This window comes from Anneissia japonica, unplaced genomic scaffold, assembly GCF_011630105.1.
Source record: "Anneissia japonica isolate Jap-2015-1 unplaced genomic scaffold, ASM1163010v1 scaffold263_len647688_cov178, whole genome shotgun sequence".
Taxonomy (NCBI): Eukaryota; Metazoa; Echinodermata; class Crinoidea; order Comatulida; family Comatulidae; genus Anneissia; species Anneissia japonica.
In genome coordinates this window covers 465,466-482,737 of record NW_022734777.1, presented here as the reverse complement: position 1 = coordinate 482,737, position 17,272 = coordinate 465,466, and the positions used below count along the sequence as shown (strand labels likewise).

At 33.3% G+C, this 17,272-nt stretch overlaps 1 long non-coding RNA gene across 1 annotated transcript; it reads right to left on the bottom strand.

Moving 5' to 3' along the window:
- Positions 1 to 608: 608 nt before the first annotated feature.
- LOC117116465 lies at positions 609 to 12,907 on the bottom strand. Its single transcript, XR_004446753.1, has 3 exons — positions 12,716 to 12,907; positions 2,690 to 2,752; positions 609 to 1,348 (listed from the first exon to the last, which is right to left on the bottom strand). It is a non-coding gene; the product is annotated as an uncharacterized LOC117116465 (long non-coding RNA).
- Between the last annotated feature and the right edge of the window lie 4,365 nt (positions 12,908 to 17,272).

The window sequence follows — 17,272 nt, the reverse complement described above, 5'->3', positions numbered from 1 at the left end:
AACTTCTGAGAGGCATATATATCTTTCAGCGGGGCCAAGGGTGGTGGGTGGCGCGTAGGTTCCACGCGTGGCGATCGCCTATGATGGGCGATCGCTTCCGCTTGGATAATCCCAACTGTCTTATTGCGCGAAACGCTGACGAAATTTTCCAAAAAAGTTTCGTTAAGATTTATTGGATTGTACAGTATGTGTCGTTTGAAATACAGTACACTACAAATGAGTTGTAGTACAATGAAAATGGTGTTGCAGACAGTTTTATTCAACATTGTGTTGTGTCCAGAATTTTAACTAAGTCCAGAATAGGACTGAACCATTTACAAATACACTAAATGCAGAATTTTAACTAAGTCCAGAATAGGACTGAACCATTTACACTAAGTCCAAAATAGGACTGAACCATTTACACTAAGTCCAGAATAGGACCAATAATTTACACTAAAGTCCAGAATTTTAACTAAGTCCAGAATAGGACTGAACCATTTACAAATACACTAAATGCAGAATTTTAAGTAAGTCCAAAATAGGACCAATAATTTACACTAAAGTCCAGAATAGGACTGAACCATTTACACCAAGTCCAAAATAGGACCAATAATTTACACAAAAAATACAATAGGACAATTAGTTACACCAATTCCAGAATTTTAACTATTGGACAACATTTTACACTAAGTCCAGGACTTTAACTAAGCCCAGAATAGGAACAATAATTTACACTACTGTACATACCAGAATTGAACCAACATTTTAACTAAAGTTCAGAATTTTATCTATAAGCCATTTAAATTAAGTTCAGAATCGGACCAACATTCTATTTAACTAGGTCCAGAATCGGACAAAAACATCAGCATTTTGAAAGGCCAGCACTAACTTAATGAAGTAGACCACAATCTCTACATGGCTAACAGTCATAATCATTCATTCTATGAATGCACAACAAATGCCTTTCCACATTTTATCTGCTTCGTACATCAGAGTTCACTAAGCTTCAGGTACCAGTATAATTCAAACAAATCAGTCTATTTTTATTAAAGTTCACTGCTTCATTATTATACGTTGAAATTTGACTTCACACACTTATCTCAAAGTCCGACTTTGCTAAGGTTCGGCTTCCAGGGTTCAAACTAATCAGTCCTGATTTCCCACAATTCCTTTTATTTGCTCAACCTTATTTATATCAGCGTCAGTTTGCCACAGTACATCGGCTTCTTTGGTAACAACTCCCTGATTTATCCAAGCTTCCAACAAATCAGTGTGCACTTCCAATTAGTTATCTGCTTCATGCAATACCAAACTCTTACTGATTGCTTGTTTTCACAATCCACAACAAATGTGTGCCTGTGTTTTCCTGGAAAATATAGAGAACAAGAAATATATAATTATGATATTACAATTAAATTAAAAATAACTTAAAATACAGTATTACAATAATAACTTCTTAAAATAAGATTACAACAAGCGAAATATTGATTTTTAGTTATTAATAGAGGGTTCAACAGTAAAATCAGAGCTACAGAATGGTAAGAGAATCATTTAAATCCAACATTTCATTATGAAGTTACACGAGTTTAAACATACTGCTGTTTAAAGAACTGTTTTGAGAAATCGGCCTTCAAAATTGTTTTAACCCTTTGAGGTCCGTAACCCATACGGAGTAATTTACCGTTCCCTAACGTCATAGTAACTAGACAAGGCTTAGCGATTGTATAGAGCAAGAATTGGCATTTTTTTCTGTCAGTGATTGATGTACTTGGATAGACGAGGATAGCGGGATTGTTTATATAATAATTAATTAGTTAATTAATAATATACATAATACGAATCTGAGGAAAGATTTTAACTAGAAACTTTAGCAGCGCAACCAGTAATGCTAGGCATAGGCCTGCAAACGTTCATTTCGGGTTTGGTCATCTCGTATTTCAATACCCCTACCCCCATCTTCTCTATTATTATCAAGTCAAGTGTACTACTAGTTTTAGGTCCAGTAGTCCACCCTAGTTAGAAATACTGTAAGCATATGTAGGCCAAGCAAGGCTTACTTGCCCTCTATCGGGGGAGGGGGTGTGTGATAGAGGCTATTCCCCAAATTATGACCTCAATGGCCTTTGTGACCTTGGGCTTAAAAAAAAATCACATTTTATTTCTGTAGAAAACAACATATTCCACATAATGCGTAACATTTATGAGCATAGGAATTTCTTTAGTGTCGTTTACATGGGGTGTATGGGGAAAAAGTACCCTTTTTTGGGCCCCTAAAATGCAATTTTGGGGAACATGACCTTTGACCTAGGTCAAAAATTCAAACAATTTTGCTATTTTTCGGAAGCCCAAAACATTTTACCCAATAATCAAATGAATATTTGCAGAAAGTTAGTCATAAAAATGTATTATGCGTTTTTCAGAATCCTATTAAAACCCCTTTAAGGGGCCTCAGGCGACCTAGAATATATAATATTAAAAAATTAATGAAATTATTACTACTATCTTCAACATTTTAATATTATTATTATAAAATTTAATTAATGTGAAGAAAATTTATAATTCGATGATAAATATAGTAAAAAATTTATTATGTTTTTCTACCTTATTAAGAATTAAATGTAAAATTAGCACAGTACAGTACTTGTACAGAATTAACAAATAATTTTCACTTTCAATGGTTTTATGAATTAGAAAATCATTTCCTTACCTGCTGCAAGGTCGGTGGTGGTGTATTCATGGCTTGAAGATCACTCTCAATTTCCTTCATATTCTGAAATATTGAAAATTTTAAAATAAATAATAATTCTACAAATTACAATACAAAATATTAAATTTAAATTTATTTTACACAAACAGTGCCGTGTAAATATATAGTGTTCCATTATAGTGTTCCATTCGAAGCAGAGTTCTGGCTGGTTAGATATTTTACAAACTTTGGTGAATTTTATTAGTTATTCTTATATAGGCATCAATTATAATTACTGTATTAATAAATGGATTCTTATATAGCGCATAAGTTTGTATGGCAGTCGGACCCCCCAAAAAAAAAAAAAAAAAAATATCGGGCAGTCAGACCAAAACAAAAAAAAATAGGCCTAGTTTTCCCATCCCAGCCATTTCCGGCCATCTGGAAGTCCCAATTTTTTAAAGAAAAATATTTTGATTTGGGAGGAGGGGGTACCCCTTCCCATACCCACCTCTGGCTCTAGACTTCGGCCCTCAGATAACGCTGCGTGCTATAGTTACACCCATAAACATTTAGTCCCCCCCCATAAATTATATCCTTGAGCCGCCACTGCTGCTGAGTCAGCGCATAATTAATGCGTACCCAGGTACCCACTTATACACATGGGTGGACAATGTGGATAAATTGTCTTGCCAGGACACAAGCCAATGGACAGCGTAGCGTTTAAACTCCCGACATTAATGTCAAGAGAAAAAATCACTACATTCCACATGCGCCAAACGGCCTCACATAATATGACTTCATGGAATGTCAACTCAGTAAAGTCAAGATTCCTTCCATGATCACAATACAAAATACTATCAGTTCATAATGAGGCCAACTAAAAAAAAATTACTGTGTTGGTCACGCATGACCGATGCAAAATGTCTGAAATTGAGGGTATTTTAGTTCGTTTTTTTTTTTCTTTTTTGAAAACAACGAAAAAAAATGGAATGTGAGAGGGGTCTAGGCAGCTTCTCTGATGAGAAAAATCCCTATCTTAACCCCCTATCTGTTGCCACCTTAAAAGTTAAAAAAAATGTGGTTATGTTACACTACTTTAATGGTGTACTGCAATACTGCCTTCCAACTGGTTTTTATGCATACCCCTACTCTAATAAGAGTTGATTTTAAGGATGGAAGTGTGGGTTAATTAAGGGTGGGTGGAGAGCCATGAAATTAGGTTTAGACTGGATGGAAAACTCCAAGGCTGGGTGGCTTCACCCCACTCTCCCATAACTACATCCTTAAACCTGCAAAATGTATCATATAATCTTTTATTACTTTTAGTAGTCAATATTGCAACAGACACCTAACAATGATAGTCTATGTACTGGATTACATTTATAAATGTCCAATATGCAATACAAGTAGATTTCCCGTACAATTAAAAATCATAACAGTACTAGATTTAGTCTACAGGAGTTTGTGCTTCAAACAGGTCATTCCATTCGTAGAAGCCTTCTGCATGGCTGGCAGAAACGGAAAATTAGAATTTTGAAGAACATAAAAGTCATTAAAACACACTTCAAATGTCGGGAAAGCTCATTCCCGCTATCTACGAATTAAAGTTTTCCCGGGGGAGAACCCCCGGATCACACTTTCTTTTTGGGATTGATTATTAATGGAAAAAAAGAATACGCATGCAATTACTCATTTATTTATGTATGTATGTATACACACATAAAATAAAAAAATGAGAAAAATTTACCTGACCATTTTCAAGAGGGGAAAACCTTGAATTTTGAAGAACTTAAAAAGTAATTTAAAAGACATTTCAGAAGTCAGGGAAAGTCATTTCCCGCATTCTAGAAATCAAAATTTTCCCGGGGGAACCCGGACCCCTTTTTTCTTTGGGGTTCAGTGGTTCTATTGAATCATTTTCAAAAGGGGAAAAACCTTATTTTTGAAGAAATTAGAAGTAATTAAAAGACACCTCAGAAGTCGGGAAAGCTCATTTCCCGCTTTTAGGAATCAAAATTTTTCCAAGGGAGAACCCCCGACCCCCTTTCTTTTCGGGATTTTGGGAAAAAAATTACCTGACCGTTTTCAAGAGAGGAAACCTTGAATTTTGAAGAACTTAAATTAAAATCGCTATAATAAAGATACTTCAGAAGTCGGGAAAGCTCATTTCCCACCATTTAGAAATTAACATTTTCCTGGGAAGAACCTGAACCTCCCTTTTCTCTTTGGGTTCATTGATTCATTATAATAATTTTCAAGAGGGGAAAACCTTGAATTTTGAAGAACAAAATTTTCCCTGTGGAGACCCCCGGACCCCCCCTTCTTTTTGGAATTTATGGATTCATGGAATAAAATCGTATGCAACTACTCAATTTTTGTTTATGTATGTATACACACATAAGGCCTATCTACTGTAATAAACAATGTGATAAATTTACCTGACTGTTTTCAAGAGGAGAAAACCTTGAATTTGAAGAACTTAAAAGTAATTAAGACACCTCAGAAGTCTGAAAAACTCATTTCCCGCCATCTACAGTAGGATTCAAAATTTTTCCGGGGGAGAACCCCGGGATCCCAGCTCCTTTTCTTTGGAGCTTATCGATTCATTGAAAAAAAGAATACGTATGCAACAACAAATGTTTTTTTTTTTTATGTATGTATGTATACACACATAATAGGCCTATTTACTGTAATAAGAATGAGAAAGTTTACCTGACCGTTTTCAAGAGGGGGAAACCTTGAATTTTGAAGAACAAAGTCATTAGAAACCTAGCTCAAAAGTCGAGAAAGGTCATTTCCTGCCATCTAGAATTCAAACTTTTCCCGGGGGAGGACCCCAGGATCCCCTTTCCTTTTTGGGAAAAATGTTGACCTCATCCCCTAGGTTTTTCCAGATCTGCATGATTCATATTCCCATTCATCTTATAAGTGCCCCCCCCCCCCACTTTGAAAAAAGTTCTGCCGGCCCTGTTCTGATGAAGAAAGTGTACCTTTTTAGGAAGGATTGCCTAGGTTAAAACTCATTCAGGCTATATGAAATTGATTATACAGTACTGTAAGCTTGAATTGTTAATCTTATTAATGTAAGGAATACATTACTACAGTACGTTCACTTTTAATTTTATTTACAAGTTGAATTATATAAAATTCAATTTCAATGTTCTAAATATACATGTATAGTTACAGTAGCCTAATTTGCTTTTGAAAAATCTAAAAATTTATTTATTACAGGAATGTTGAACTTTCCATATTTCCTCACTTTGTAGTGCTTTAGATAAATTTTGAATTGGTGCTATATAAATATTTGTTATCATATAATTTATTAATGATTTATATTTATAATTATTAGTATTATCATATACTAATTTCATTTGATTAAAGACAAAGTTTGTTAGGATTTACCATCCATACTTGCGCACAGTTGTTGAATATATCATAGCACCATTCTGTTGTGTCTTAACATTATTGAAGACATTTTTTTTTGTCCATTTATATCGTAAAGAAAAATTTTACACTAACATGAATCTACAAAATATTGGATGAGGACTTGTCACACTACAAAAGCAACATTATTCAAATTTTGTTAGTACAGCACAGTGGAAGGAGCAGAGTAATATTCAGTATTTAGGTAAGTAGAACGTACCACTTCAGTGAGTACGGCTGATACAACTAAATATAACGGAATAATATATAAAAATTGAACATATTACCGGTACAAAAATAATTTAATACATTGACAAATAAGTAATGTCTACATCTATCACAAATTTAGCAAGTACTGTACAATCCAAGTTTTACTATCTTTCCGGTATCTTACAAAAAATGAAATTAAATGAAAATGATATATAATTATACTATACAGATGCTGATAAATAGCCAGCAGTTTTTAAATTTATCTTTCTTTTTTTTTTGGGGGGGGGGCGGTTATTCATTTATGAGAATAGTTTTCAGGCTAATTTAATATTATTTTTGGCTTTCAAGTCTCTCAAACAGTGGGAGCGTGACAAGATAGAAGACGGTTCCTCACATCATTTAAAGTTCTGTCATTTATACAAGAGTGCCCCTTTTTTTCTTTCTGGACGACCCTTCTGGCAAATATCTGGACCCACACCAGTTCTCACAGCTCAACATAAAATAAAGCCTCCAAGACCATTCAGAAAATCATTTAAAAGTTCTTAATAATTTGTCAATGTATTGAGAAATTTCACTTAAATATAGATGGTTTATATCCTGAATTGTTTTCAAGCCTAAACAAAGTATGTGTGCAATATTATTTTATTATTTGATAAATTATTCTTGCAGTGTCAAGAGTTAGAAAACAATAAATACTAATTAGGTTTCTGAATAATGGCAATCCATATTACTAGTTACTTATATGCCAGTAAAACAAACCACCCAGAAATTCATTCCTATAATTTTAGCAGATCAAAACCAAATATATATAGCATGAAATTATAAAAATATTCCTAACTTTAAAACTAAAAGCAACAGAATCTATGGTGTTAACAAGTGTTTGAAGCCTCTAAAATAAGTTTTTTAACTTATAGGTAATTCTTTAAAAAGATTAACTTAATAGTTAGCTAGGTATAGTTCTATAAAATTCTCCACAACCCAGCTTATAATTCAAATTCAGATTCAAGATACACATCAGTCTAAATGTTGAAAAATGGTATTTAAGGTTATTAATGTTTCGGAGGCTTCAATGCATTTCGAAGGCTTCAAGTGTTAACGGAAATATATATTGTCTCCATTTTCCAAATCACATGGCATATCTCTACTATCATATAGTCATGTGACCTGTAGGTCTACTTGCTACATTTTGATAAATAGATTTGGTAATTTACTTCATTCATATTTGCACAGATTTCCCAACAGTTAACGGAAAATTGACTCTATTATGTTAAGTTTAAAAATAATTCCTTTGAAGCCCTAGGAGGGATCAAGTAAGTTTTGTCATCAATTTTAAGTTCAGTTATCAACTGTTACATCCAAAATGGAATTAAGGAATATACAGGTACCTGTAAAGCAATTATTACACGTAGGTCAACCTGTAAAATTTGTTAGCAGTTTAAAATGACCATATACAATAAAACAAAAATAATAATGAAGGACAGTTTAGGATGTCAAATATAAAGACTTTTTTTGTTTTTCTTTTTAATGGTGACTATAAAAGCATTAAAACTAGATAAAGAAAGTACTACAGTCAACTCTCCCAATACCGACCACCCAGAAAACCGGATTTCACGCAAAACCGGTCGTTTTTTAAAGTCCCAAAATCATTCCTATTCTTACTGTATTAAAATACTTTCTAAAAACCGGATCTCCCAATTCCGAATTCCGGCCAAATACTTAAGTCCGGAACAATAAAATTACCTTCTGAAAACCGGACGGCCAGTTTAAAAGGATGATTTATTGACGAAATATGTTAAATAAATCATTGGAGACACATCGACGGACTCCAAATAACAACTATCAATCACAGAACAACACCACGTGTACGATCGTTAGTGTTGATCGTGTGACACACCGATAGCGCATTAATTAATTAATTGCAATAAGCCTAGATTTTATTTGTTTAATAAACTGATAAAAAAAAAGTTCATGAGTGTTTTCTTCATTAAGGAACGTATCCTTTTCTCACATTTTGCATTCATTCTCACGCTAAGGCAAACCAAGCGGTCCCAACATAAGGCTATCGATTTCATAAAAACAATTGCGCATGACACTTTGACTGTCACCTCTGACTGTTTTCTATTGGCTGATGCAGTTTAGGGGGCGCTGCATAAGTTAGCACTAATTTCAGCATTCAGTGACCCACCAAGGTTATGCCAGTGGCATCGAAAACCAATCAAGCATGCAACCACGTTGAAGTGAAGCAGATTATGGCGATCGAACGAAAAATAACAATGACACTTATTATAAATTACGATACACATTAAGTTGATTTGTGTAAATTTTTATTGATAATAGACTTCGACACAAAAAAATAGGTACGTACAACATAAATAATGTAAAAATAAAGTAAAACAAGAATTTTAAATGACGTTCTCAGGTCAGTAGGCCTACACAGTACATGATGCAGTGTGGTGGACCTATCTGCTGTACCTTGCTAGGCCTAGGCTTATTATCGACTCAAGGTCGGGGAACCAAGGTAGGTAAACATGAAGTTCTCTAAACCGGTCCGTCCGGAAAACCGGTCAAAGTGGACGGTCCGAAGGGTGGTCGGTATTGGGAGAGTTGACTGTATAGACATTCCTTAACAAACCCTTAACAAATCAAATATTTTGATTATTTTTTTTTTTTTTTTTTTAATAGTGACTGAGCATTAAAACTAGATAAAGAAAGTATAAGCAAACATAATTAAATTCATAATAGTTATTCTTCTCCTTCCTTTTGCACTTCTTATTCTTCTGGTTTAACACAGGGTTTCCCAAACTTATTTGACAAATATGAACTGCTAAAAATATAATAACTATCTATAGCATCGTTTATTATTTTACAAATACCTTTTATTTATTAACAATCTTAAATCCCAGTTTGGCAAGCCCTGAAATGTGAACTGACATCAAATCGGTGTATGTGTATTTATTATTATTTTATTTAGACATCATTTAAAAAATGACATCTAGCCATCTCATAGATGCAATGTCTATTCAATGTTGTGTCTTCCTACCCTATTTACATGCCATACTTTACCTATTATAATTTATGTTAAAACTATCCCTTACTAAACCTAATTTTTTAGAATGTGTGCATCCAATTGTTGTCCCTCCACACACCCGCATTCGTACCATACCAATGGTTACTAGTTACAGTTAGTTTTTTTTTTTTTATTTAAACAATTTTCTGATTCATTGGTAACTGCTTTCCATAAATTTCCATATCTTTCTTCTACTTTTTTATTTTCTTTTTATTCTCTTCCTTTTCAATTTTCTTTTCCTTTATATTCTTTTCTTTTCCTTTTGTTATCTTTCTATACTTTCCTTTACTTTCCTTTCTTTTCCTATCTTTTCTTTTCTTTTCTTTTCAATTTATTTCTATACTTTCCTGTAATTTCCTTGTTTTCCTTTCATTTTCTTTCTTTTCCTACATTTATTTTTTTTTCTTTTCCTTTTGTTTTCTTTTTATTCTTTCCTTACCATTTTTACAGGCTAGTAAAATGTATGGCGGACCTGTTAATTATCCCAATAACAAGTCCGCATGACCAGTTAAAATTTCAATGCAAGTCAGACAAAATACCTAAAGTTTTACTCATTTACCTCTTAACGAAGTCTTTACAAAATATTTCACGCAGATAATGTCAACAAGATCGCTATTTTCTGTTTATTGTCATGTTAATGTCAGCTACGAAGATTAGAGATTATCTATTAATTAAAATGACACACCAGTAAAATGTTGGATAATGTGATAGTTACGCCTTCCTTTGTTTAATAAAGTGCATTATCGCCTTATTAATACTTAAAAATTGATTGTAATTAACCTGAAATGAAAAAGGAATTATTTCTACGATGGCTCTTTTTCAGTAGACGTTTAATTCGGATTTGGTATGTCATTAGATTCATATATCAGTCTACATGTAAATTACACTCACATTCCCCAAAAACATTGCTAATTACAGAGGAAATTTGCAGAGAATGACTTTTAAATTTGAATAAGATTTATTTTAGATTTGACTCTAAAACAAAACCACGAGGGTTTCTTAATTATTTTAATAAATTTGTTTAATTAAAAATTAAGCAAGCTGTCACGCACTATGAAAGTTTGGGCGATCTGACGTCATGACAGCCAAGCAATGGGATTTTTGCCCAGCCACATGAACCCACGAAAAAAATTAACCAATTAGCGGGCAGAGTTTAGGAGGCGCGACCTGATATTTACAACGCAATTTAGAAAACATGTCAGACCGAAAATGCACATAAAAACAATATAAAAGCATTCATTTTATTGGTACAGTATAATTCAATTTGCTGTGCACTACAGCTAAACAACAGGTACTGTACGTATTATATGTTAAATAATATGTTAATTTTTCGTAGGCTAGTCATAACGAATTCACTGACTTGGCTATGCTAAGCCTATATTAGCGTCTAGGCTAGGCTCTAACTGGCCTACCTTATTCGGAAAGGATTCAATAGAAATGTTCCACAAAACGATCTTTCCGGAAAACCAAACATCGTACCGAACATCGTATTGTGTGCACTGTACATACAAATAGATTCCTGTATTTATATTTCGCGGCATAATTTAATACAGAGACAACAGAACGATTTTTCTGTATCTGTCAGTGTTAATTCATCGGTGATGGCCTGCATGATTAGCATGTCACACATATGGTATTTGGGCCTTTCGAAGTTGGCAAGATAGTGGCTAGTGAAAGGGATTGAGGACCAGTAAAAATATTAGTTTACTGGTCCACTTGGCTAGTTAAAAAAAACCTTAAGGGAAACCCCTGTTTTATCTAACTTCTCTTATTCTTCCCCTCCCCATTTTTTTTTTCTTTCTTTTCAATTCTGTTCATGACCTTCTTTTTTTGTTTACCTTCCATTTTCTTTCTTTTCAATTCTTTTCGGTTTTCCTTTTCTTTGTTTCTTTCATTTACTTTCTCTTACCTTTAATTTCATTTCTATTCCTTTCATTTTTTTCCCTTATCTATTTTCCTCTTTTTTTCTTTCTTACATTTCTTTTCCTTTTCTTTCCTTTCTAATTTTCCTATACATTTTTTTCTTTCTTTTCTTTCATATTTTCTTTTTTTTTCTATTTTCCTTTCATACAGTAAGTGTTGTTCTTTTCCTTCATTTTCATTCTTTTTCTCTTTTATCACTTTTAATTTTATTTAATTGTTTTCCATTTTTTTTTTCTTAATTTTTTTTCCCTTTCTTGCAAAAGAATGCAAGTGTGTAGCGGAACAAAAATAAATACACACAGATAAACAACTACCTTAGGAGAGCGAAAAAGGGGAATTGTTATATAGAGCCTAATAATTTAATATTTTAGTGCAAGAAAATTATATTAGTAGGTTATTCAAAACATTGGTTCAAAAACTGATTCTTTGGTCAGTAAATAATAAATAAATATAAATAAAAATAAATAAAAACAATAAATAAAATTTGTAAAAAAATAAATAAAGTTAATTTAAAACACAAACTACGTGATAGGATATGAAGTTTGAGAGAATAATTGGTACACTGTACTGTATTTCTGAAGTGCCATTTGTTTTGGGGTTGCTACAATCAGGAGTTTGGTGCTCAAAGAACAAATTCTGTCCATATATTCGTCTTGGATCCGGAATCAACAAGGGAAACAAGAGCTATTGTAGCTGAAAATCTTACTACAGTATACAAGTAAGTAAAGTAAGGCCTAGCCTACTGTAATAATTATAATAATAATGGTCGACTTATAGAGCACGCATATCATAGAGACCTCTATGCACTTAACATAAATAAGAATACAAATATAATGATATTTAACTAGTCCTACTCTTTAAACCATGGACCTATTAATAATCTTATTAATAGGTCAATGCTTAAACTAAGCATGGTTTGGCCGTTGGATCCATTCTGTTCACTAAATTATAAACCTTCTTTAATAAACCAACTTGGTTTATTAAACCAACTTGGCCTAATTACAATACAATATACACAATATTTATTGGATTACACTTTCATAACAGTGGCACACGTTAGACAAAACCTAACAGTGCATCCAGAAAAGAACAAGAAACAAAAATATAAAATTAAATTCTCAATATATATGAGAGATTTTATGAAGTCATCATATTATACGTAGGATTGATAAAGTTATTCATCAAAATTCGTCAAATATCCATAGTTTCCCCTGCCATGGCCCCAGCCTAGCAAGCCTAGGCCCCCTATCGGGGTCTTCAGCCCCTCCGCCTAGGCAGATCACAGCCCCATTACTAGCCCTAGGTCCGCAGACAAGTTATCAGAGACAGGAACGGTCTACAACCAGGTTAGAAAAAAACGGTTTCATTCTTGTGGTTTCACATAAATATTCCATTTAAAAACCATAATAACATCTACTTACGTTAAGATAATTCTTGAAATAATTTCCACTATTGAACAAAATCGTAGATATCAAGGTAAAGTTTCAACATTCTTTAATACAATAAATATTGCTTTGGCCTACCCTAGGCCTAGTTTCCGAACAATCCACATGGCAAGAGAGGGGAGGAAAGGGTAAATATCCAAACTTGTTATTAAACAGTGCTCCAAGAACAGAATTGACAGTAGGAGTACGGTTTGTACCTGGCGTGGATGGATAAATGAAATGTATTGAAAACATTTTAGTAAAAAAAGGGGGTGTTTTGTGACAGTAAAAAAATTTCCAATTTTGGTAAAAACCATGAGCTATAAGCTCGTCATACTATTTTTGGACGATATTATCTTTTCTTACCCCGCCCTTTTCCAGTTGTTTCGTATTCCATGGCACTTTAGTATCACGAGTCCTCTGCAGGTTGATAAATGCCACTTAAACCATAGTTTTAAACTTCAATAACGATATCTATCGGATCGGATGATACTCAATTAGGCCCATGTGACCGAATCTGGGAAAAACGACCAAGTTAGAAATTGGCCAATTTTGGTAAAAACCGAGCGGGCCTACCTCATACTTTTTTTAACGATTTTTTTCCCAGTGTTTCGTACGGACACCTACAGATCACAAAGTCCTCTGCAGATTGATAAATGCCACTTAAAGCCAAGTTTTAAGTTAAATAATGATAAATCGGATGATACACTCAATCAGGTCCATGTGGCCGAATCTGGGAAAAACGACCAGGTTAATAATTGGCCAATTTTGGCAAAAACCATAAGCTAAATAGTTCATACCTAGTTTTAAGCTTTTCCGAATCTAGGAAAAACGACTAGGTTAAAAATTGCCCAATTTTGGTAAAACCATAGATAGCTCATACTTTTTTTCGGACTTTTTTTTTACCCCGCCATTTTCCATTTGTTTCGTATTTGAATTTGTTTCGTATAAAGCCTAGTTTTAAGCTTAAGTATGATACACAATTAGGCCCATGAATTAGGCCCATGTTGACGAATCTGGGAAAAAACCTGGTCCAGGTTAATAGGGCCAATTTTGGTAAAAATTATGAGCTATCTCATACTTTTTTTCTACCCCGCCATTTTTCAGTTGTTTCGTATTACATGACACCTCAGTGGCGGATCTAGGGGTGAACAGAGTAGCTATAGCCACCCCCTTACCATGAAAAAAAAAATAATGGTCACTCGTCTTGTGGTGTGTACTTCTGGTACTCAGTAAAACATACACTTTCTATTTTATGATTGCTTCTTTTCAGAAGCCATTTTAGTTCGTCTAGCAGTCTATTTCCAAACAAATCTCAAATGGGAGGGACCCCCACCCGCTTGGTCCTTCTCACCTCACATTATCCACCCACAATTCTAAATCCTAGATCCGCCACTGGTTTTTGTCAAATTAGGACGATTTCTCGCCAAATCCAAATTCCTTGCCATATTTATTCTGTGGCACATATGGATCATGAAAATATTATTTTCTTTTTTTCTTTAAAATTATACTTTCAGAAATTTTTCATGTGAATTTTGTATGTTATTATCAGTATTTATTTATTCATTTATTTTTGGGGGTGGGGGTGGGATATACATATATTCCTGGATAGAAATTATTTAAACTTCCATTAAACTTCTTCCTTTTTTAAAGATCTTTATACACTAACTATACTTTTACAATTTTGTCATATGAATTTTGCATGTTATTATCAGTATAATTTTTAGGGGGGGGGGGGGAAACTATAAATTTTGATTTATATAATGGATTTACTTAGCCTCCTCCATTTAATGTATGTATAAATGCTATTTGGAAATAAATGAAACTTAACTAATTAGAGACTCAATGTGACAGATATGAAGAAGGTCGATTTATAACTAAGAGAAGAATGTAATTTAAACTGGGGTACAAACTATTTCTTGGACCCCAACGGTGTGCACCCCGTCTCATATTCCCCCTACCAAATTTTATGTGACAAAAAATTGTGATGTGCCCATATATGGGTACGATGACGTCATATCACATATTATCAGATTGTATCAAAAAACGTGTTCAACTCTGTTCCATCAAATTTTATGCGATGCTTTTTTGATGAAATTTGATAGTGTAGACAAAGCTTTATATTTACCCCCAGAATGCAAAGTATAAACACAGCGGAAAGAGAGACCACAACATTTAAACAAAACTAGCACCACAGTTTATTGCTGTCCCACTCCGCAATGCTCATACAGCAGAAAAAAAAAACAACAGTACACAGTCTGTGTTTTCTCCACCTTAACTAGGCTAACATACCTACATCAATTGCACAACAAGTACGCATAGGCGTATGCACATTGCACCATGCACTACATATCGGCAAGTTTTAAGCTAGGCAATCACTGCATGCACACGACAGTCGTCAACCGATGCAATTCTATGGAGAATGCAACGTCACGCGCGCAACTCGTATCGTTTTTAATGACAATTAGTTCAGATTGCCAAGCTGTCAATTACAATCAGCAGACAGTGTCGCGTCATCTTGAGTTCCGAGTGAGCCAAGTTGGAGTCATAGGCCGAGGTTGTACACACGCAGTGAGTGCGAATTTACAAAACCAATCAAGTAACCATCAGAAAAAGTGATAAGAAACATTCAGGAACTTGCCAACTACCTTTACGTTATGCCATGGTTTAATATGCAGCTGTCTAAATGCACTTTTTTCTTTATAATAAAATTCTATCAGTTTGCTTTTTGCTTCAAATTTTAAAGATGTACTGTCCCTTAAAAATGGCCAAAAATCATAAAAAATAACTTTGAAATCAACTTTCTCATTTTGCAGTAACACACAAATTTTTAATTTCAGCATAGAAAAAAATGTGTTCCCAGATTTTTTAACTGGATAATTATAACAAAGATGATAAAACACTTCCAGTGACTGGAAGTGTTTCTATCATTTTTTTGCTGAAAACGATGGTTTTTTTATGGGTAAATATTTTTTTTGATACATTCATTTCTATGTTCAAGTTGATAATTTTTATGTTTCTTCAAACTTCAAAAACGATTTTTAAGATTTTTTTTTTGTTTTTGTTTTTTGCAATGGACAGTACATCTTTAGATGTAATTGCATTCATAAGCGTTGTTATTCTAGGTTTGATAAAAGGGCAAATGATTTTTTAATTTGAATTTTCGATCCAGGAATTGCAAAGAAAAGTGAATATTTTGTTTGACATATCAATTTCAATGCCTAAAGCACAGACTTGTCTACTTCATTTAAACACTGTTACCATAGCAACTGTGAAGTTGCCAATTGCTAATACATTATTGTGGCTTACTTATATAATTTACATATATAATTATACACAATTTATCATGAAGATATTTCCTACTTTTACAGAACAATAAAATTATCATAAATATAATCAGAAAAATAACCACCAATTAGCAATTCAAATAAAATACATTAGCTAAATTTCCACCAAAAACAAACGTGCAAAAGTTTAAAACAGTGTCATAATTTTCCTGAACCACATCGTGAAAATTATGGGGATAAACCAGCAAAGTTGATTAGGCTGGGACCCTTGTCTTAGAAACAGGCCTCATTATGGGGGCTTGTGGAGTGGAGAGTTGACCGCCAGTGACCCTTCTTGCTCTATAACCAAAGCCCGTTTATGGGGCTTCTGGTGGTGAGCTGATCAGGCTGTAACCAAGCCTCTACGAATCTTGATGAGTGAATTTGGTAAGGAAACATTTTTTACCTGTTTGTCATAATTAAACTGAACACATCTCAACTCCAAATCCAAAACAATTCATTACGTAAAATATGTAAACTTATGACTTTTACATCCAAAAGAAAATATGATTTTGTTACACGACATTTCCCCTTTGCTGTGTTACATTTAAATGATATACAATCAAAATCTACGTTGTCCCATCAACACATACGTCTGTACTAATTTCCTACCAAGAAGACTGTTATACTTTACAATTAAAATCTCAAAATTAAATTACTGTAGTATTAAAATTTCAATGATTGTCAGAGCCATTTTATAAAATATGCCAACAGTAACATGGACATTTCAGATTTACAGTAATGTGATTTTTTAAACAAACCGAATACATTTGATACTTAAGAATATTCAGAATTTGTGATATATTTTTAACAACTTGAGTACCTTTGATATTAAACTGTTTTTCAAAAACCTTATATTTTGACCACTTAACTACTTAACAAAAACAAATGTTGCCCACTGGGATATGATTTTTAATCTAATTGCTGAATCCAATAATTTACTGCAGTTATTTTTCAGTTGCCTTTTCAAGGTATGTAAGGTAAAAGGTTATTATTATGAATATTAATTAAAACTTGAAAGGTTTTAGTAGATGTCTTAAACAAAACTGGTCAAAAATATATCACATCGCAAAAATATTCAAAGAAGTTCTGTGACTTGATTCATGCTTAAAATATATACATGACCCTTGACCCTCCACAACAAAGTGAGATGTATTGCACCTAAAGTAAAATTACAATAAGCAATGAATGTCTTTAAAGATGTATTGTCCCTTGAAAATGACACAAA